Source organism: Ambystoma mexicanum, chromosome 3q, assembly GCF_040938575.1.
Source record: "Ambystoma mexicanum isolate Mex_15411 chromosome 3q, UKY_AmexF1_1, whole genome shotgun sequence".
Classification (NCBI taxonomy): domain Eukaryota; kingdom Metazoa; phylum Chordata; class Amphibia; order Caudata; family Ambystomatidae; genus Ambystoma; species Ambystoma mexicanum.
Genome location: NC_090926.1, coordinates 324,128,242 through 324,150,491, shown reverse-complemented (window position 1 = coordinate 324,150,491; position 22,250 = coordinate 324,128,242). Strand labels below are relative to the sequence as shown.

The 22,250-nt window shown below is 44.8% G+C and overlaps 1 protein-coding gene across 3 annotated transcripts in view; it reads right to left on the bottom strand.

Moving 5' to 3' along the window:
* PWWP2A (PWWP domain containing 2A) overlaps positions 1-22,250 on the bottom strand; it is a 309,946-nt gene that overhangs the window by 97,014 nt on the left and 190,682 nt on the right. Inside the window, exon 3 of one of the 3 annotated variants that reach the window (XR_011305040.1) lies at positions 2,548-2,846. The exons of the other annotated variants lie outside the window; for them this stretch is intronic. The gene's annotated coding sequence lies outside the window, so the exon portion shown is untranslated. The remainder of the gene's footprint in view (positions 1-2,547; positions 2,847-22,250) is intronic. 3 annotated transcript variants of the gene reach the window in all.

Sequence of the window (22,250 nt, the reverse complement as noted above, 5' to 3'; positions counted from 1 at the left end):
TCAGCATGAAGAACTAACTGTGGGCAGGAGCAGCAGTATTATAACCTCCCTTCGAGAAGTGATTCTCAGAAGGACTTCTGGAGGGAAAGAGGTGAGGACGTGGGTCGAGGCAGAGCCTTTTGTCAAAGTGGTACCACCCAGGTAGAGGGGCGCTTCTTCATAAGCCACCATCTTGGCCTTCTGGTGGGACTGATTCATACTGTGCTTGAGATGACACTTTGCTCAACACAGTGCTCTCTGCCTTAGGCCCACAAGGTCCCACAGGACAGGTAGGTTGTGGTATTAGGAGGCCTTGAAGCAAACTCCCGTGGAAGGCACAGAGCCCTCGGACCATCCTGAAACCTTTGCCAGGACTGGTAGGTTCAAACGTCACTTCAGGCACAGGCCTAGTACTAGACCCTAAGGGTCCCCTGTGTCATCATTGCTAGTTGCTTGTGGAGCCTTCTGGGTCACAACCTGGGAGACAATGGCTTGCGGTTAAGATCCCTTTGAGATGTGCATTCCCTTTGGAAGGAGTCACCACACCTGGGTGCCAAAAGGAGGAGGTTGGGGGGGCTACTAAACTTGTTGCTCTTTGTCTTGGTGTCAACGAACTGCTGCAGATTATCGGGCTGAATCATGGATATTTCCTCCCAGCTCTAGTGCTGCCATCTCAATGCGCAAGGAGAGAAACTCCAAAGCATGCATAGATCCACTGCTATGAACTTCAGTGCAAAACCTGCACTTCGAAATTCTGATTTGCTCAAACATGCGCAAAGAAAACCAGACTGACGTGGAAGAAAAAAAGAAAATACAGCTTCTGTGCAGACATCCGATCCGGGTGGTGTGAAAAAAGGGACTGATGGTCATTGAAGGGAGGTGGAACGAGCACGTGGGGTCATGTCCCACAAAGTTTTTTTAAAACAAATTTAATTTGTTTATTCCATTTTAGTTGGTCAACATGTACAGAATCAAACCCAATAATACCTATTCCAGTTACATATATTTCAAAAGCCCGTAGTGTTGTCAAACGTGATGTATACATTAAAGGTAGTACAATATACTGCCCTTCTTCCACAGTACTTGGCATGAGGCCCTTCAACCATCTCTGAAATCTCTCTGCACCTATCAATACAACAGCATATCAACCCCTGGAGCGGACATCATACCACCAGTGGCTTTGCATCCTATGCTTCCGTACTGGCGTCCCACCTCAGGGGTGTATTAGATCAAAGGGTGCGTGAAACATGTCCCACGCCTCATGCCATACACTCTGGTGAACTACCTCCTCATGCCGCATACAGTTAAGCACCTACATTTATCTAGAAGGTATTTGCTTTGCAAGTGGCTCTTGCCCCATCCTTATGGAGTGGCCCCCATACGTATGGAGGAAAGCGGACAGGACATAGGATACGCTGCATGTCCACATTTCTTTCTAAAAGACAAGAACACTCCCCAACACACCTTTATTGAATATCAGCTCTACTACTTGCCTTAGCAGACCAAGTGAGATTGCAGAACAGGAAAATGTAAAGACTAAATGGTGCCCCTCCACCCCCCCAGCATTGTTTGGAGCACCCAAGCATGCGTTACTTGCACCATATGCAGGGGAAAACAAGACCTATTATACCAACAATTGTTTTGACCATTGTAATTTTGCCACTACCCTGGAGCTCCTCTGTAGCTGAAGATGGTGTGCTGGAAATCTACATCCTCTATCTGAAGTAGGGTAGCTTTGTCTGGGCTGGTACTGATGTGGCAATAGGTAGTTAAACCATTAGGGTTGTTGAAGCTGCTGATAATTGTGGTCATTTACCGAAATACCCCTTTTGCACACATGGATTAGGGTGTTTGTGTTTCAAACCCCACTGTTCAACAGTATATGCTATGTATTTTAGGTCCTTGTGCTTACTGAGGAGTGTGTTGTCACTGAAGTAGGAATCAAGAATGTTATGTTTCATCTTCGGTTTTAAACTAGAACGATGTATTCTGGAAACCTTTCATTGTGTGAGACAGTGGTTGACATCCTTTGCGACTAAATCTGTCAAGTCCAAAAGTCTCTAATAATTGTGAAGATCTGCGTTTTTAAAAAAAAATGTATTCAAAATTTGGTCCACGTCATCCTGGTTCTTGTGCAGTTTTGTAATACATATCCCCAAAATAAAAGCACTGTAAAACGGACAGTCCCCCGCACCAGAGTAAGGGTAGTGAAGACTTTCTCTTCCCATCAGGCATATCCTATTTCTTTCTCTATCCTAGGGAGTGGATTCGATTTTATGCATTTTGACGTATTCAAGCTTTTCAATGTTGAGAAATACAAACCGTTTTAAAAACAAAACATCTTTAAAACAAAGCGCAGCAGCAAAAGTTGTGAGTATGCAGTGCTCATTTTAAAACATCTTTAATTCTTCAGACATAATTCATAAGCGCCCGAGCAGCTCACAAGGTAAAACAAAAAATCCTAGAGGAAAGAAACAGAAGCAGATATATTGAACATGCTAATGGTAAAGAGCACCAGAAAAAAAAGGCAGCCACCGACAAAGTTCTCATTGGAAGAGTAGTTCTTACCCCCAGTCCTCACTGAAGCCCTGTTCATCAAACAGACAGAATGTCTTGTGTCGCTTTGAGCATGCCATCAGCAATCTTTCTTCAGTCAGGACTACACCTCCTCATCAATTTGCGAATTGTTGAGACTGGACAGCCTCTAACTGGAGTTTCAGCCGTTTGTCCAAGGTCTCTACCACTTATCTTGCGGTGGCCAAACTGGTATTCTCAAACAGGTCCCCTAACAAGAGAGTCATAGCCGACCTCACATCTTGGGTGTATGATGCTTTCATTATTTGATAATTTCTTTCTTTAAGATTGTCCTATACAGGGGACACAACACAACATGGATCACATTTTCTCGTGTTTGATGCCTGCAAAGTCAGCACTTGATGTTGCTTGATTTAATCATGGCAAACATTTTGCCAATGAAAGTATTGCTACTAATCATGGTAAGCACGTCGTTATTGGCAATGTGTTAGAGTTAGCAGATAGTGTTGCATGAAGGGAGAGGTTTTGTTAATCACGTTACCCAAGGCCAAAGTAATAATTGGACTAGCTTTTTGCTGCTTGCTTCGATTTCTATGGTCTTCTTTTCCTACATGTGTGTGCACTCAGGCCCCTATATCCGTTTGATTTATTTAGTTTCGTGTACAGGACACTGCATGCATTTCCATTTTTCTAATATACTCTTTAAGGGAAAGATGAGTGAATTGTGGTTACAATAAGTCTTGAAGGGATACCTTTTGGCAATAGAGTTAAAGCTTTGTTCACTGGCTGAAATGGCACATCTGGTTGCAGATCGCTAAAAGGATTTTCCAGAAGCGTTACTTCATGATGCTCAAATTACTCACCACATGGTCGAGGCCCCCACGGTGCACCACCACAGAAGGCCGCAGTAGTTCCAACCTTGACCCAAATAACCAACTAGCGGACACCTTGATCAAACTCAGTTTTTAATTAAGGGTTTTAGTAGTTTCATAGAAGTGCTGATTATTGGCTAAATGAAAGGCATTCTTATACTTACACGTGTGCAAGGTGAACGACTGCCACCAACTAGGATTGATTGCATTCATGCCTAACACCTCAAACCGATTTATGCAGACTACAAGGCGAATTGCTTGCTTTAAAGCTTTTCAAAGAGGCAGTGTTTGAACCAGCAGCATAACGCAGAAACTTTGGCCCGTGGGTGCTTGCAATTGTCTCTCCATTCTTATTCAATAAAGTATGCCAGTCGGCTCATCTCTATTTTATTACCAAGATACAAGGGTTAGGTCAGTCATGTACTAATCGTTTCAGAAACCTTGCTCAGGATCAAAACCCAAAATTTGAAAAGCTTAACTGATTAAACAGTGCATAAGAGCAGCTAATGCAAACATTCGGCTTTTATACTTCATAAATGTCAATGAAAATGTGTTCTGTACATTGCAGCAGTACAAAGATGAAATACATTGCAGAAACAGGTTTGAAGCACAGAGCATTACTTGCTCCCTCAGGAAACCTTACATAAATGTCAATACACCATAAAAACTACATTTTGAGCTCCTAATTTCGAAACTCCTTGAATGCTACATCATTATAAATTGCTAAAATAAAAAGGCAGTACTACTTTGAACATTAACTTATTACATGGCGTTCAAGTAAACAAAAATCAATTTTTGTAGGCATATGAAATTGTATTATCCAGACTCAAAGTCCTATTGCAAGTCCTAAAGTATTTCAGCTAGTGGCCAAGTTGACAAATTGGCAAGCCACAGTACTGCAAAGGTGGAAAGAAAACAGCATTAATCAGTTTCTTGGCACAATACTGTAAAAGCGGCACTTATACGCTGGGGTACAATTCCATTTCCTATATAACACATGCTTTCTCTAAATGTTTAACTTGACATGTATATACAAGTTAGGACAAGAACGAGTTACAAGAAATAGTTACTTGCTTTCAATCAGTAGCATCACTAAATGCAATAGCAGTAATCCATGTTTTATGCATCCTTTCCACTTAATTGGGGACCTATCTGTCCTCACCATGAGGGAGACGCACTTAGGCTCGGCCATCTCAAACCTTCAGCTTCACAGCGCGGTCTTAATGCATGCTCAAATCTTACTATACCACTCTACTCAGAGAGCGGAGGTCGAGTTTCTATATTTGAGTATATTTATAGGTAAATAACTCTGCAAGCATTGGACCTTTATAGATCCACATGCTTTGAATAGTTGTAGTACACACAAGGAGGGATAGGCTCATGTGATGAATCAGTGATGATTCCCCCAGAAAACCTAGCCTGGAGCCCTTCTCTTGTGGCCAGAGAAAAGCAGACACTTTCTGACCCCAACCCTTGGGGTGGTGTTCTGCAGGAGAATCACATAAAGGTCACGGAGCAAGTCAGAAGGAATGGGAAGCCCCTTTGTTCAACTTCCAGTGAGAACCCAACCTTCTTATGGTGTATTGCCAAACAGAAGGGAGAAAAACTAATTGTCATTAGGAACTTGAAGTCCCATAATTCCCGGAGTACCAGGACGAATGGGAGGGGTAAAGAGGAACAAAACTGCTGAAGTGACCAACTTGTTATTGGGAATGACCCACACCTGAGGGAGACGTAGGCTTAAAAGGCCCCCTCAGGTGCAGCCCATAAGTGAGCGGGGAGAGAAGTGTAAGCAGCAGAAGCAGAAACTGGAGGGAGAAGACGCCAGGACCACTGTTGAGCAGAGAACAGTAGCCAGTCCTGAGAGGGTCTTTGACTCTACAAGCCTTAATTGCAGAGGTTGCGCAGCGGGATGCACGACAGAGGGAAGCTTGCCCTCTGAAGACCTCTTTTGCAGAGGCTGGCCAGCGGGTAGCGAAAGTATTAAGAGCTTTCTTCCCCACAAGGCCGTCTCCAGTGGCCGACGCGCACCAGAGAGCCTCCAGAGCCAAAGCTCGGGATACAAGAGGCGCGGGCGGCAGCAGACCAAAAGCAGCAGATTGCCGGGTTACGAGGAGTCACTGAAGCAGAGTACCTGTGAGCAGCGAAGGAATGGGACGTGTATGCCCTACTCAGTGAGTTCACCAGCTGATGGTGACGCTGGAGCACTCCGATAAGGCTCGCATGCTCAATACAAGGATTTCCAGATGCTGAACTATTACACACCAGAGAAAAACATTTTCTAAACCAAATTACTGTCTTTAAGCAGCAATGTTTATTGAGAACCCAGCAACAAGATGGGGCAAAACGTTTTAAACCTAATGCACACAACCATTACCCAAGCTTAAAGAAAGTAAAAGCAAGGCAATGCAGTCGAGGACCAATAAAAGTTTAAGGTTATAACGCTTATTGCCCATATTTGAAGAAGCATATACCAAAAGCTAGTATAAACCCACATTGCCAAAAGTCAAGGAAGAAGCCGAATAAAACCTTATCCTTGTCAGTGTTTGGTTGATAACGCATTGGGGATATAAGAGTGGCAAGAAGGCTGTCCTTCTGGAAAAGGTTGTTTAGAAGGAGAGAAGCATAACTCGCAGAGGTTTTGGAAAGTACAAAAAGAGTTCTAAGGAGCACCAATGTGAATCTTGCATATCCTGAAGAATTGCTTGAAGTCTGATGATGTAAAGTGGTGAACATTGCAAAGCTGGTGTATGCTGGTCTTAACCAGGAGGTACTTGTTTGTAAATTACTATTTGGGTAGGAGAGTATACCCAAATACCAAACTTGAAGTAATAGGACTGGCTTGGGAGTAAAGTAGGTAGAAGTTGAAGTGCTGTTAACACATTATCCTGACTAACTTTCATTGCTGAAGCAAGAACTGTATAAAACTGATGCAGAAGAACAAGTTAGGTAAGTAACTCTTTCTTCGAAGGGATTGTGTCCTCCGACGTATTCCTGATCTTTGATAAGACTCCCATATCAGTAGTATATAGAGGAGGCGGGAGTAAAGTGAAATGTTTCCCTTTAAAGATGCAGAGTGCAACACAGCTTTTCCAAATTTCGTCTCCTGGCTAGAGGAGGAATCAAGACTGTAGAATTTAGTGAAAGTGTGGCAGCCGAACATATGTCCTTAATTGGAACTCCTCTTTGGAGAGCTGAAGAGGCTGCGATATCCCTGGTTGAATGAGCCCTGAGATGTTGAGGGGGGCTCTTTTCCCACTAATTTATAGCACTCTATAATGGTTAATATAATCCATCTTGAAATGGTTTGTTTTGTAATAGGCAAACCTAATTTGTGCCCTGCATACCCCACAAACAATTGGTCTGCTTGCCTAATCCTCACAAGTCTGCTAATGTAAAAACTTAAGGCACGCCTTGGATCCAGCCTGTGTAATCTCTCTTCCTGTTTCCCTTGATGGGAAGGAGGATAGAACGAGGGTAAGGTTATCTTTTGTGCAATGTGGGATGCTTAGACCACCTTTGGGAGAAAATTCTGCTTCACTTGTAGAACAACCTTATCTTTGTGAAAGATTGTATGTGGAGGTTTGCAAGATAAAGCTTGTAATTCGCTTACTCTTCTGGCCGAAGTTAAAGCCACTAAAAAGATAGTTTTAAGAGTGAGAAACTTTAATGAACAGGAATGAAGGAGTTCGAATGGAGTACCCATTAGAAATGTGAAGACTAGGTTTAGGTCCCACATTGGAACTTGAAAAGGAGTTGGGGGGGAAAAACATTAGTTAACCCTTTCAGAAATTGAATCACTAAGGGCAATTTGAAGTATGAAGGCTCCTCTACAGTGTGCTTGAAGATTGACAGCACTGCGAGGTAGCCCTTGATTGTGCCAACTTGAAGACCTGAATTTGCCAAATAAAGCAAAAAATATAACACCGTCTGTGTACTACAAGAAAAGTGTTCAATATTCTTTTCTCTACACCAGCTGCATAATTTGTTCCAACAGCAGCGGTATAAAGATTTTGTTGCTGGCTTTCTTGCTGAAAGCAACACCACCATTACATCATCTGGGAGATCCCAATACTTGTATCACAGCCTTTCAGAAACCAGGCGTGAAGGTTGAGGGTCCTGATATCTGATTGAGAACCCAACCTCCCTTCTGCGAGAGAAGATCATCTTTGCGGAAGACGAATCGGAGGACAGATGGACATGTCTAGAAGATCGGGGTACCACGTTCTCCTGGCCAAATCCGGAGCAATTAGGATCATTGGTTTCCAGTATCTTCTCAACCTCCTGATCATTTGAGGAATGACGGGGACTGGAGGAAACGCGTACAGAAGTGGAAACTCCCAATTCACTACAGATGCGTCCCCTAGAGCTCCTCTCGGGGGAAATTCCCTTGAGCAATACTGATCGCACTTCCGGCTGATACTGGTGGCGAACAGATCCACTTGAGGGGTTCCCCAAAGGGCGAAGATCTCTTGAAGGACTTCCTGAGCTAATTCCCACTTGTGGGATACTGTATTCTGCCTGCTCAGGGCATCCGGCATCAAGTTCTTCTCTCCGGCTAGGTGAACTGCCGATAGAGAGATTCCTTCTTGAATTGCCCAAAACCAGAGCTGCATTGCCTCTCTGCACAGAGGCAGTGACCCTACGCCCCCTCTTTTGTTGAGGTAGTGCATGGACACTGTGTTGTCCGTCATTATCAGGACATTATTTCCCTGTACTGATGGTAGGAAAGCTTTCAACGCCAGTCTGATCGCTCTCAGCTCTAATAGGTTCATGTGTAGTCTTGACTCCGATGGAGACCAACGACCGCTGATGGTCAAGTCGTTGGCATGGGCTCCCCACCCCCGTGAGTGAAGCATCCGTGAATTCTGCTATCTCTGGCCATGGTTGCCAAAACTGTTCTCCTTTCAAGATGTTCTCCCGACAGGCCCACCACTGAAGGTCTCGACCTACTCTGTCTGGGATTAGTAAGAGATCTGACATCTTTCCTGAAAATTGAGAGCACTGGGTCCTTAACGCCCTCTGGAGGGATCTCATCCTCAGGCGAGCCTCTGGCACTAGGAAAATTCAGGATGTCATGAGGCCTAGCAACCTCAAAAAGTCGAAGGCAGGCAGACGTTGGGCATTTTGAAACCTGGTGACCATTATCTTGAGCCCTCACCTCTGATGGAGAGGCTTTTCCCAGGGATTTGTCCAGGACTGCTCCAATGAACTTGAGTCTCTTTGATGGCATCATCTGTGAATTCTTTAAGTTGAGGGAGAAGCCCAGCTTGTGGAGGAAATAGCAAACATAATCTAGATGAATCTGAGCTTGTTCCGGGGACACTTCTCTGATCAACCAGTCGTCCAGGTAGGGGTAGATGTGAATCCCTCCCCTCCTTAGACTTGGAGCCACAACCGCCATTAGCTTGGTAAAGACCCTAGGGCGGAGGTCAGCCCAAATGGAGGAACTCAAAATTGATAATGAGAGTTGCCAATTGCGAACCTCAGGTACTTCCTGTGTTTGAGATGAATTGGCACATGGAAGTAAGCATCCTGAAGGTCTAGAGATACCAACCAGTCCTGAAGCTGGAGGGCCTGAAGGATCTGAGAAAGGGTTACCATCTTGAACTTTTCTTTCCTGAGGAATTTGTTCAATTCTCGCAAGTCCAAGATGGGTCTCAATCCTCCATCTTTCTTTGGTATTAGAAAGTAGGGGGAATACCAACCCTTGTTCCTCTCCGCTACAGGTACCGGTTCTATGGCACCTTTCTCTAGCAGGTCTAAAATCTCCTGCATAAGGAGCGGGTCTGGAAACTTCAAAGAGTTGTTCCCTGGTGGATGGCTCTGAGGAGTTAGTAGGAAAGGCAGACAGTAACCTTGGGCAACTGTCTCTAATGCCCAAGCATCTGACGTAATAACCTGCCATTCTGCCAGATGCTGAGTTAACCTGCCTCCTACTGGTGTCTTGTGAGGGGAGAACTCAGAGGGGTTTAGAAACGGCTGACGCAGATTTTGAGGGTAAAGTAGCACCTGCTGATGCGGGTTTGGTACATTTGACCCCCTCCACCATGGGTGAATCGTCTGTCCCCTTTGAGCTGGCTGTCCTCTGCATTTTCCGAATTTGGAGTAAAAGCAAAAGGACTTACCCCTCCATGATGTACCTGTGGGGCGATTTGGAGTTTGTCAGGCTGCAGCCCCAAGTGATTTTGCGGCTGCTTTTGATGTCTGCAATTTCTCCAGGCTGCCATCAGCCTTTTTGCCAAATAGAGAAGTGCTGTCAAATGGCATATTCAGAAGTCTGGCTTGCACATCAGGAGCAAAGCCAGACTTCCGCAACCACGCAAACCTGCGGATTGTGGTACTCGCCGCCTTGGCTCTGCTGGTGCTGTCAGCAGAGTTGATGCCTGTTTGGAGGGACTCACACATTGCATCCTTCCTATCCTTGATGTTCAAGAATGCTTATCGTTCCTCCCCTTCTGGGAGACAGACAGCCGCTGATTAAGCACGCTCCCAAAGGGTGTGGCTGAATCTCGCTAGCGTGCAAGTGGCATTGATAGATTGAAGTGCCATACTGCATGCCGAAAACACTTTTTTTGACATGGCATCAAATCTTTTGTCATCTCTGTCTTGTGGTATGCCGATTTACTGCTTGATGTTGCTGCCTGCACAACTAAACTATCTGTAGTTGAGTGCTTGCATAGATATTCAGGATCTGAAGCTGACACACTGTATTTAGCAGAGAGTTTTTTATTTACTGCAGGGATAAATTCAGGTGTCTCCCAATTTGCGGATATTTTCCTCTGCAGTGCAGCATGAAAAGGGACGATAGGATCAATCTAAGATATCAGTAAAATCATCTGGCTGGAAAGAAGGTGCAGGTGTAGTCAACCCCATAAAATGCATAATTCTAGCCATAAGGGCACTGTAAGGTATTTCTGCATGTTCTTCAGATTCTGGTCTAGCAACTTCTGCCTCTGGAGAGTTATCTATGCCATTGGCCTCCTGTAAAGACTCTTGTAGATCTTTCAATCTATTTTCTTCTGAAATTAGTTCCTCTGGAATGGGTACTGTTCTTTGTAATCCAAAATGTCTCTCATTGTCAGAGTCTTCTCCTTCCTCATATAGAGGATAAAGCTCTGAAGTAATTAATCAGATCTTGGATAAGGAGTAAAACCCATTTCCATAGGAGGAGCTAAATTTGTGGTTACTGCTTGTGGAAAGATCATGGTTGTCGACGTAGGCGTAGGTCTCGACAAACCCGTAAAAGGTGTTGAAAACGTTGAAAAGGGCCTCAATGTATTCAGGAGGACTGGAATCCTACTCGGCGTCGAAGTTGTAGACGCCACTCTCGACGCCTTGGTCAGAACCTCAACACCTCTGGTGCCTTGGCGTAGTTGAGGTTTGAGGACTCGAGGACGCATCTTTCATCAGAGTCGACGATGACGTCGATAACAGTCTTATCCGATGGTGTTTTGCCTTTACTCTAGGGTTCATGACGCTCTTGAGGATTTTTGCTAGTCGGGTTCAATGACTCGCAGCGTTTTTCGGGTCTTTCACCCAGGGCATCACCTCTAGGCATCTCTGAGGGGGTCAACGCCGCTTTCTCGAAGACCCTAAGCATCCTTTTACAAAATTCTTCCCACTTAGCCGGAGAGCTGTGTTTTGTGGAGCAGGTGACCCTTTCCGGGTAATTTGATGAAGAGGAAGAGGGAGATCTATGACGCCTCTTCTTAGAGTGCCTCGATCTCGAAGAGTGATGGGAACAGCTTCGAGATCTCGATCAGGAGGGTTTCTTTTGACGGCGAGGAGATGAATGAGGATAATTTTGAAGGGGTAGAAGTTAACAGCCTTACCTCTTTCTAACTTCCCCTTCCGCTCCTTCAAGTCTTTCGCCGTCACAGACATGCAGTCCTCACATTCTGCACACTGATGCTCTGATTCTAGGCACCACAAACGGATCCTGTGATGATCCGTTAGAGACATCTTTCCATAATCTCGAAAATTTTTTAAGCCGGATCGTGGCGTTGCCATCGTTAGAAACTTTCGATTTTTGATGAATTTCGAAGATTTTTCGAAGAATAGTGTAGAACAGAGCGTTGTGTCTCCGAGGCTCAGGAAGCGTGGAAAAATGGAACTGAGCAACGGTCGCTGCGCAAGACTATTTATACCTATGGTGACGTCGCCGACGATACAGAGGCCTTCGAGGGACACCGACTCGAGGGAACGTCGACGCGCAGCGCCTGCTACTGTGGAAAAGTTTTTCAAGCTGGAAGTGGATTTATCAAAGATAAAGAATACGTAGGAGGACACAATCCCTTCGAAGTGTTATTTACCTTCAGAAATAATATGTTGTTGCAAAACATCCTGACAAAGACAACTTATTTTGCTACTGATAAACAGAGGAAATATTCTTTAGTTATGTGCAGATTACTTTAAATCTTACCATTCCAAGCTGAAGAGAAAACCTTTTTGTTGAACCACTGAAGTGTTGGATCTTTCTGTTGCCAATTTTGAGTCTCAACGAACTGTTAGAATTTTGTTGAAAACAAGGATTTTCTTGTTTCCTCTTGGAACTGTAGTAGAATCCATAGATCTGGGGAATGGGAATTCACCCTGATTATAAGGAGAGCTCTTGTCATATTGTCATATTGTGAACTTACTATTATGTTATTGTGTTGCTTTTGAACAGCCACACATACAGTAACTAAACAAGGTAATGCATAAGTGTGTAAGTGTGAGGGACAGATATCCTTTGTTGGAGTGTTTCCTTTAGTTTATTTTGGGCAGGGACATCCTCATTAGGTATTGCTAGTGAGTCTTGTATCCAACCTTTTGAGTTCATAAAATGGCATCTTTTGAAAAACCCCCACAAAGTTGTCTGCCTCACATTTCTGACCCCTCACACTCCTCTCAACTTAACAAACCCCTTAACTAACAAGAAGCTAGAGGAGTGCCTATGCTGGCAAGAAACTGCCTAGATGACAGGCAGGTGGATGAATTCCAAGTGCTCAGCCTCAAGGCCGGAAAGACGGAGGTCATGGTTGTCGGTAAGTCAGCAGCGGCCCAGGCAATGTGGACTGAAAACTACTGGCCTTCTTCCCTTGGCCCTTTGCCGGTCACAGTGACAGTTGTCAAGAATTTGGGGATTAAGTTGGCGTCTTCCCACTTGGCAGGCCCACAAGTCGCCACTAGGTGTAGTTAAGGGCATCTTAAATTGCAGATACTGAGGAAAATTAGCCAGTTTATTCCAGCTAAATTGCGTAGTCTTGTGGTTCCGATGAACATCGCAGGAACCCTAGACTACTGAAACTCTACACTGCTTTCTCAGCCAAAATGTCTAATTTAGCGCCTCCAGGTAGTGCAGAATTCCGCAGCACGTCTGGCCACAGGTCATCCTAGATGTTCCTCCGTTTCCCGGTGCTCCGGAGCCTCCATTTGCTTTCCATAGACGCACGGATTAAGTTCAAATCCCTGTGTATTGGGCATATTACGGGTTCAGTGATCTCTATCTCCAGTAATTTGATGGTATACTCCCTCCAGGAACTTCCGCTCAGTTAATTCTTAGTTGACGGTCACGGTTTTCGAGAGCCACTATTGGGAGGAGACTATGGAGCCGTTTCAGTGGCCGCCTCTCAGTTATGGAATTCTGTGCCTCTCACTATGAGCGATTAATGACCATTGTGTCATTATGCTATGGCGACTGTCTCCTCCAAGGAAGGGTTGGTCTCCCAGCGACAAGATACCATTGTGTCATAGCCGCGCTATATACATTTGGAAACAATAAGAACTCTGCTCTTGCATCGAAATCCCGAAATCCAGGCAGAAGTGTTTGGTGAACTTGGGTGTCTTTCCCCATGTTGCAGCTTTTCTAAGATAATTGGATGACTCAACTGTAAATATCCTGATAACCTGAGAACACAGCATAACAGGTCCATGAATAGTCAGTCTTTCCCGCAGCAATATGTCACTATTTAATATAGGCTAGGATTCATCAAGCAATTCTCTAATTAAAAAAGGCTTAGTCTTTCTTTGCTAGGCCAGAAGCTAAAATGAATTAGTATGATTTACGGAAATTCTTTTTTTCCATTGTCGAATTGTGGCCTTAAATGTCTGACAAGCACCCTCTGCTGGAGTGGTCTCTGAAAAAGGTAGGGGAGACAGGCTGATTGAGAAATTCCAATGACTGTGCGTAGTGTCCGAGAAAAACCAAAAGGTAGACAGTTACTCGCCATGAAAACCTAGAACTCGCCCACACATTTGCCTAGGGTGATGGCGATTATAAACAGCATTTTTCTGACAGAACTTAAAAATCACTTAGTGCATTAGTTCAAAGGGGAATTTTATCAGCCTCACAAACAGTGTACATTTCCTGACAGCTGGGTTTGTTCACCGGATGGAACCACCTCGTTAATTGCTTCGTTATCTCTTTAATAAATATATATATTTTTTAAAGGGAATGTTATCTTGCTGGTGGCAAGTGGGTGAAAAAGTTCTGGTATAATCAGAGAGCTGAGGGGGTGCACGACTCCCTACTTATGGGAATCAGTCCTATGACAGGTATGCAGCACGTACTCCCGTAAGTATGGAGGAAAGGCAACTGGATATGGGCGTATGTATCCTTGTGTTTCGTGTGTTCTGATGTCTGAGTGGCAAAGGTTCTTTCCACCCCACGGACATCCAGCCACTCTTTCCTGATGCCAAAGCATCCACTCCGCACAGAAAACAGGTAGCTAAAAGCAAGGGACTTCAAGTCGTAATATACAATAAGTTCTTGTTGCCTGATTAGCTGCTTTGGGTGCATCTTAAGGGTGATCTGGGAGTTCCTGGATAGAGTAAAAAAGTCCATGAATTATACCTGCCACCGTCAAGAGTATTATTTGACACAGGTATGACTAATTCCAACATGTACACGAGGTACTGGGAGAATAATGAATGCAGCGGGGGGTGGGGAGGCATCCGCATACAGTAACTTCCCTGTCCACAGGACTGAACAATTCACAACCGTTCCTTGTTGCCAGACCGTGCTTGTGAATGGCTAGCATTGGAGTTGGTTCCTCATGTGAACAGACCCATTTCAAGTGTTCATAAACTGTGAAAGAACGACTGCACCAGTTTATCAATTTACTTCCGCTCAAAATACATGTGCACATTTCTATTAGGACCTTTGATGATGGGGGATAAGTGATGCTCCAGTATACTTATACGGAAAGGTCTTTTTTTCCTGTGTTCAGAGGCCTCGATTGTCAGGCATTTGAGGTTTTCTCCTTGCTACCAAATAAGCATCCTGAAATGGCCCGCTTCCATCACCTCACAACCCACCCCATAGAGGCTGGCTGCCTGCAACCGCCATGTAGATTTGAAAGCTGGGCTCATAGAAATCTTGTCCTCTGGTGGTATGCTCCATCAACCCATCACTTTAATTTTGGACTATTCTCATCTTGGTTTCACAACTGTGGACACTGCACCTACACAAAGAGCTCTCTAACAAGAAGAAAACTATCTTCTCAGAGTGCAATAGGACAATCTCTTGAAGGCATTGGTCATGTTTGCCAGGGTGTTTAACAAGTCTTCCAGAAAGCCAGCAGCACAGTTTTTGAACCAAACTCTGCTCCCAGAAATAGTACACACTGAGATGGTAGGACTTTAGAAGTAGGAAAGTAAAACTACCCACACGTTTATGGAGTTACCTTCACTCAATAACAAGCAGAATAATGTTGCATATGTAATGGAGCTTCAAGTGCCTACATTTTGCCCGCACATGGTGACCTTATTTGGTATCTTTTTTACAGTGCTATAATGTTTCTGTGAGCTCCCAGTGGTGAAAGAGATTTAGGGTAGGCGGGACAACTTAATTCTTCTAGGCAGGCATCTGCAACCTCCTCCCCTCAGATGTTTTGAACTAGGACACCCATGATTTCTCACCATCAACTTTGCTGACTAGGGCTGATGGGAACTTTAGTCCAAAACATGTGTGGGGGGGGGGGGGGTTTGGGGGAGTCAAAGGTTGCTGACTCCTGCCTAAGGGCTAGAAAGAAATCCCTTGCCCAGGAGAACTTGCCTAATGTATTACTGCAGAGTTGAAAATCCCTTGCTTCCCGCCACCTCTTGTGGTTTTATCCAAAAACCCAAAGATGGTGACTTCGAGGTCATACTTCATTAAATTCTCTGTGCGTGCCCTAATCAACCAGCCAGCAGTACAAGTATGGGAGACTTGACAGCCTGGTTTTGGGGAGGGCAGCTACCGGGCTAGGAATTAAAGGGATGCCAAGAGGAGCACCAAAATAACTTTACAACACATCTGAGGAATATTGCTTTTGTGCGATGTGTAAGGATGTGTGAAGATCTTCTCGACCTAGAGTGGCTCGGAGGTCCGCAGTTCGGATCCAGGGAATGTCCCCGTTGGAGCAGCAAGATTTTTAATGTTTGAGTTTGGATGAACTTGTTCAGTTGTTTGAGGTCCTTTATGAGCCTCCATCTGCTGTCCTTTTTATCCTTTCTCAGTCGGTGGTTAATGAGAATAAAACCACCACTCCTTCCGACTGGACGCCTTTTCTACAGCCCTTTTTGCAAAGATCATCCAAACTTATTCAGCCAAATGGTTTGGGCATTTTTGACGATGTTGGAGTGGTGACTGGAATTTTCAAAAGAACCTCACCCGAGTATGCCGTTTTGGACAATCTGGACCAGCACTGGTCTTATGTAATTATTTTCATTCAATGGAAGTGGTGACAAATCATCTAACGGGATGCAGAAAAGGGTGGATGGTTTGAAGGAAAGTGTCAGGTTTGTTTTACGTAGAATTGGGTGCAGCCTTTCCTTTTCCACGATCTTAAATGTTGGTGGTTAGCAGTATCGGGAATAAACAGAGGTTAACGTGAAATATTGGCGATAGTAAAAACAGGTTGCCTTTGATTTCCTTGATTCTCCCTTCCCCCAAACCCCATGTCTTCGTTCTTGAACAGAAGGGTTCCCATTCCTTGAACCTACCAAGCAAATGGAAGTGTCTTTCCTACACTTTATACCTCGATGGGATGTCATCCACTGCCTTTCAAACTAGGCCACTGTATGGGCACCGGACCACAAACGGGTTTCCAACTTCTGACTAATGCTTACGGATTTACGGTATTTATGTTTCTGCAATTTCCGTCTATTCGTCCATATTTATTTTTGGGTCTTTTTTCTGTACTTATCCACATTTATTTTTTGTCCTGAAAAGATACTTCACAAGCAGTATTTTTCTGCATTTATTCTAATTAAAAAATGCAGTGATTATAGCACAGGCAGCCATATAGGAAAGAAATGCTAGCTTAATTTCTTCCATAACAAACGGTTGCTCCTGCTGCCTTGAGATATATGCCATCAGCAATTTCAAGAACTTTAATGCTGTTTTAATACAACTTTTACAGTGTACGTGCTGCCAATCTGCAATGTGATTGGCCTGAGATGCATGAGTGACATCATAAACACCCAGATAGAAAGACCCGTTTTTCCTTTTTTATAAATAGAGAAAGCAGTCTGCTTTTGTGTGTAAAAATCAGTAAAAATGGAAAACTGGAAGCATTACTCATGACTGCTCTGTGGGTCATCTGCTTAAATTTAGCCCCCTCTACACTTTATACCTATGAAGTTTAAAATTCTCTCTTTGTCTCTTCGTTTTGAAGACGTGCTGTGGTTCTCTTTACTAGTCTTTTCACTCTGCACCATCTGACGAAGAAGGCTGTGAGATTTCGAAAGCTAATGCTTTGTTCCATCTCTCCACATTATCTTCAGTTAGTCAAATAGCTGGCATCATAACCTGCATCATGATCGATTTTAAAACTGGACTAAGTGTCAAATGTTTCTTTACTCTTCTATGATGTGTCAAAGGCATACAGACACAATTACACGTTCCTGGATGATCTACCCAGCTCATCTTGCAGGAGTTGTTCTACCAACTTTGCAGAGACAATTGTGGCTACGATTGGGTAGGTGTAATCGAAATCTTTTTCTCTATGCATGCAACATCCTCCCTTCACCATCCGGTTGCTTTGCCAGTTACATTTAACCTGCTTGCTGCCACAGTCAACACAGAATTCGATCTTGGATGGCCTCGAAGGAAAAGTGGGACAGTACTTCAAGGAAAGCTGAGAAAACTTGCTTTTTCACAGCGGACACCTTAGAAAACTAAAATGTGCTCACCCGTTACATTGTGAGCTTTGGTTTTGCGCACTAACCACCTATACACATCTTCGAGCTATAAAAGAAAGGATATCATTCAAGAAAAGCTCAGAAATACTGTTGAATGCAATATAGAAAAAACAAGAGGGGAGAGAATAGGATTTTATAATGTGAACCTTTCACAAAAGAACAGTCTTCAGCTTATTTCTAAAGTTCATGTGATTTTCAGTAGTGCACAGTTCTTTCGGAAGGGAGTTCCACATTCTTATGGGTTAATTGGAGTTCTGCTCCCAAGTTTGTCCCTCTTCAATATGGATACCACCAGAGGACTTGATTCACTGAATTGCAGGGCCCTGGTCAAAAGTATAGTAATGTAGTCTCAATCAGGTTTGTGGATCAGAAACAGATTTAAAGATCATCCAGTCTCTAACAAGGAGCAAGTAAAACATTAGTGCACAAGGGGTGTGCTTGAATTTCTTGAGTCAGTAACATTCTGGCTACCACATTCTGCACACTGTGAAGATTAACCACCAAGAGTACCGGATAGACACCTTTACTGAACTCCAAACATGCTTTTTTTGTAGTATAAAAATCTATTTGACAGTTCTGTATCCACCTGGATTTCCCATCCCCAAAGAAATTGTCAAGTAACTATGCTGCTTTGAGGCCACTGAAATTATGCCATAGTATGTATGGATCCTTTGAATATAGACATTTTGCTTTGGTTATTCCAAACAGTGTCTTCACCCCAAAAACAGAAAATGTTGCTTACTGTAGTGACTACTGTACTCCTCGCTAGTCCCTAGTCCCCTTTCCTCTATACTCGTGCGACATTTCGTCCTTCGGGACAGGGCTGAAGTTTTTTGAAGCACCATATACATTTTTTTTTCTGTTTGTTTAAGCAGACCCAGTCACATGTGCGGCCACAGGCTCCGCCTCCCCAAGTCCCTCCTCCTAACCTCACTCCTCAGTCCTTTTCGAACTGCCTATGTGTACATTTACACACCAGTTGAGAGCAGAAACTAGTCCAAAGAGCAAGCGATTTGGCAGAAACCAGAACACATTTTGATTTTTATCTGTATGGTTGAAATTGCAGTCCTTTGAAAATACACATTATTTGAACTGAGTTCACTGAGCATTTAAGAAACAAGTAGCGCTTTTATTTTCTGTTCAACTTCTGCTTTGTTTACATTGCTTCATTTTGTGCTGGATGATTGTGGAGAGAAACACGAGCATTATGCATGGATATTTACTTTCCTATTATCTACTTATCAGTAATAAGGCTGAAAACTTAATTATAACTGGAAGTATCCTTTATAAGAAACAACCTTTGCGTTTTCCTGGAATGCGTGCTTGAATTGCAACAAAGAACAAATTACTTACCTCGGGTAATGTTCTTTCGACTGGATGTTCCTCCCACGTATTCCTCACCTTTGATAACCTCCTTCCAGCGTCAGCTGCTTCGTAACATTTACTTTCTCTGTAGAAGGTGCTGTGCGTCGTCGACTCAATGTCCCTGGCTGTTCTGTGTCCGCACTAAAGCATGACATCACAGAAACTACATATAGCAAGCACAGCGCCCATTACTTCAGTTCTAGTTCCCCCCCATTCTTCAGAGCAGACATTTGCGACATCAAAACGACCAGACGTTAGAGAGGGGAAGGTGTAATACACAAATTATACAGAGGGGCGGGATGGGAGGGGCGATGAGGAATATGTGGGAGTAACATCCAGCATAAACAACATTACTAGGGAGAAGTAATTTGTTCTTTAAATGGATTGTGTCCTCTCACATATTCGTCATTTTTGATACACTCCCAAAGCAGTATCTGCAGAAGGTGAGAGTACAAATTCTACTCGTCATTAATGCTGAGTAGTACAGCCTTCCCAAATCCCGCATCCTGTAAGGTTTTGAAAATGTATGCAGAGAGGGCCAAGTGGCAGCAGCGCAAATGTCTTGTACTGGTACCCCTCTCTGTAAAGCCGATGAAGTGGCCACACCCCTAGTAGAATGCCCCTGTAGGCCTACAGGAATGTCTTTACCCACTAAATTATAGCATTCTGTAATGCAAAGTACAATCCAGTGGGACAAGATTAGCTTGGTCACAGCCAGCTCTTTCTTGTGTCCCATGTAACCACCAAACAATTGGTAGTCTTGCCTGAGGTTTGCCATCCTAGAGATGTAAAAGTCTCTCTTAGGGTCACTAAGATGCAGTCTTTCTTGCTCCTTAGATGGACGAGGTGGAGGATAAAAAGTAGGAAGGACAATTTCTTTAGCAAGATGAAGATACTGCCTTTGGAAGACAGGTGGGACAGATTCTGAAAACGACCTTTTCCTTGAAAAAAAAATGGTAAAAAGGCACTTACACGAAAGAGCCTTCACCACGCGCCGATGTAATGGCCATGAGGATTGAGTGAACATCTTTATAGGACACAAATGTAGCGGCTCAAAGGAGCACCCATGACGTACTTGAATACTAGGTTCAAGTCCCAAACAGGTACGAAAAACAGGACTGGACGGAACACATTAGTGGGCCCTTTTAAGAATTGGACTAAGATGGGGATCTTGAAATAGGATCACTGCTCTGGTACGTGCTTAAAAATGTATAGCGCCGCCAGGTATCCTTTCACAGTGCCAACCTGGAGTCCCTAGTTGGCCAAATTAAGCAAAAAGGATAACACCATCAGTTTGTCACAAAATAAAGGGGCTACATTCTTATCTCTGCACCAGCTGCAAAACATATTACAACTGCAGTGGTACAAAGACTTAGTTGCGGGTCTTCTAGCCAAAAGCAAAATTTCCATTACGTCTTCCGCAGGTCCCAATCATTGCATCTCAACCTCTCAGAAACCAGGTGTGAAGGTTGAGATTTCTGATCTCTGGGTGAAGAATGCGACTTCCCTCTTACGAGAGAAGGTCCTGTGTTTGGGGAAGACGAATTGGTGGGCAGATGGACAGGTCCAGAACATCCGGTACCATGTCCTCTTGGCTCAATCAGGAGCAATGAGGATCATGGTTTTCGCGAAATTATAAGTTACTCACCGTAGTGACTAACGTACTCTTAGTCCATAGCCCCCTTTCCTCGATACTGTATGGGCGTCCCTTCCAAGGGACCCGAGACCGAACCTTTTTCACCAGAAAAAACCTTCCCCTTAGAATTTAGAGGCACGTGGGGGTGCGGTCCAGGGAGCATGCGCTGCCCCGATTCCGCCCTCCGGCGCCACACCTCAGTCCCCATTGACGCGTCGACAATAGATTTAACATTGCCTATCGACACCAGTATTATTAGGGGGGGGGAGGTTAGTTGGACGTATGGAGGAAAGGGGGACTATGGACTAAGAGTACATTGGTCACTACGGTGAGTAACTTATAATTACTCTTATGTCCCGTCCCCTTTCCTCCATACTGTATGGGCGATTACAACTGATTGTAGCCCCAGGGTGGAGAGGAGACCCCCCCCTTAAGCAAATAGGTTCTTGAGAACCGCATGTCTGAAAGCCGTATCAGATTTAGAGCCGACATCCAAACAGTAATGCTTGCAAAAAGCCAAGGGAGTGGCCCAAGTGGCCGCCCTGCTCATGACCTGCCAAGGGACATGGCGCTGGAATGCGAGGGCATTTGCTTTGGCCCTGACTGTGTGGGCATGCATGTTGGCGGGAGCGGCTTGTGCTGGCCCTCGTACGCTTCCTTGATGGCAGAGACCATGCAGCGTGATATGGAGGCCTTAGAGTCCTGATAGCCTGGCCTCGAGCCGCCCGAATTGCGGAAGCCCTTGGTTCTGTCCAAGTAGAATTTCAGGACACGCCTGACATCCAGGCAGTGCAGCACTCTATGTGCTTCATCCTTGGGATCGGGAAAGAATGTTGGAATAAGTATTTCCTCGTTCAGGTGAAATGCAGATGGAACCTTGGGCAGAAATGCCGGGTGCGTCTGCATGACTACCTTGTCCCTGTGAAAGGGCACCCAAGACCATATTCAGGTCCCACACTGGGTGCAGTCTCTTTACGGGCGGGTAGAGCCTCACGAGACCGGTCAGATGTTTGCCGATAGGGTTGGAAGAGGAAAAAATGCCTTCCTCCGAGTTCCTGTAAGCCCCAATGGCTGCAAGGCATGTACGGCAGGTGTCGACCTGTACGCCCGAATGAGCGAGGTGTGCCGAAAAAGAGAGCATGTCATCCAGATTACAGGCCAGAGGGTCAATTCCCTTGGAGTCTTCCCAGAGGCAGAACCTGGTCTATTTGCTCTTGTATTGGGCTCTGGTGGCTCTGGCACCCTGTACGATCTCCAGATTGGCCTGTGAGAGGTTAAGGTGCCGAAGCATTACCTGCTCAGGTACCACGCTGTAAGGGCTAGTGGATGATCCCGCCCCCCAGCTGCACCAGAAGATGCGCTGGGCCCGTCGGTGTAGTATCGGGGGCACCTCCGAGAGGCAGGAGCACCGAAAACCATGGTCTGGCCAGCCACCATGGAGCAATCAGAATGATGCGGAGCCGGTGCGACTCCTTGATCTTGCAAAGAACCCTGTGGATCAGGGGAGTGGGAGGAAAGGCGTAGGCCTTCATGTCGGACCACTGGAGGTGAAATGCGTTGCCCAGAGAGCCGGGGCCCTGATCCTGCCAGGATGCGAACTGGGGGCACTTCTTGTGCCAGGTGGCAAAGAGATCCACTTGGGGGGGGGGGGGGGGGAGAGCCCCACCTGTTGAAATTCTCCTGAATAACAAGGT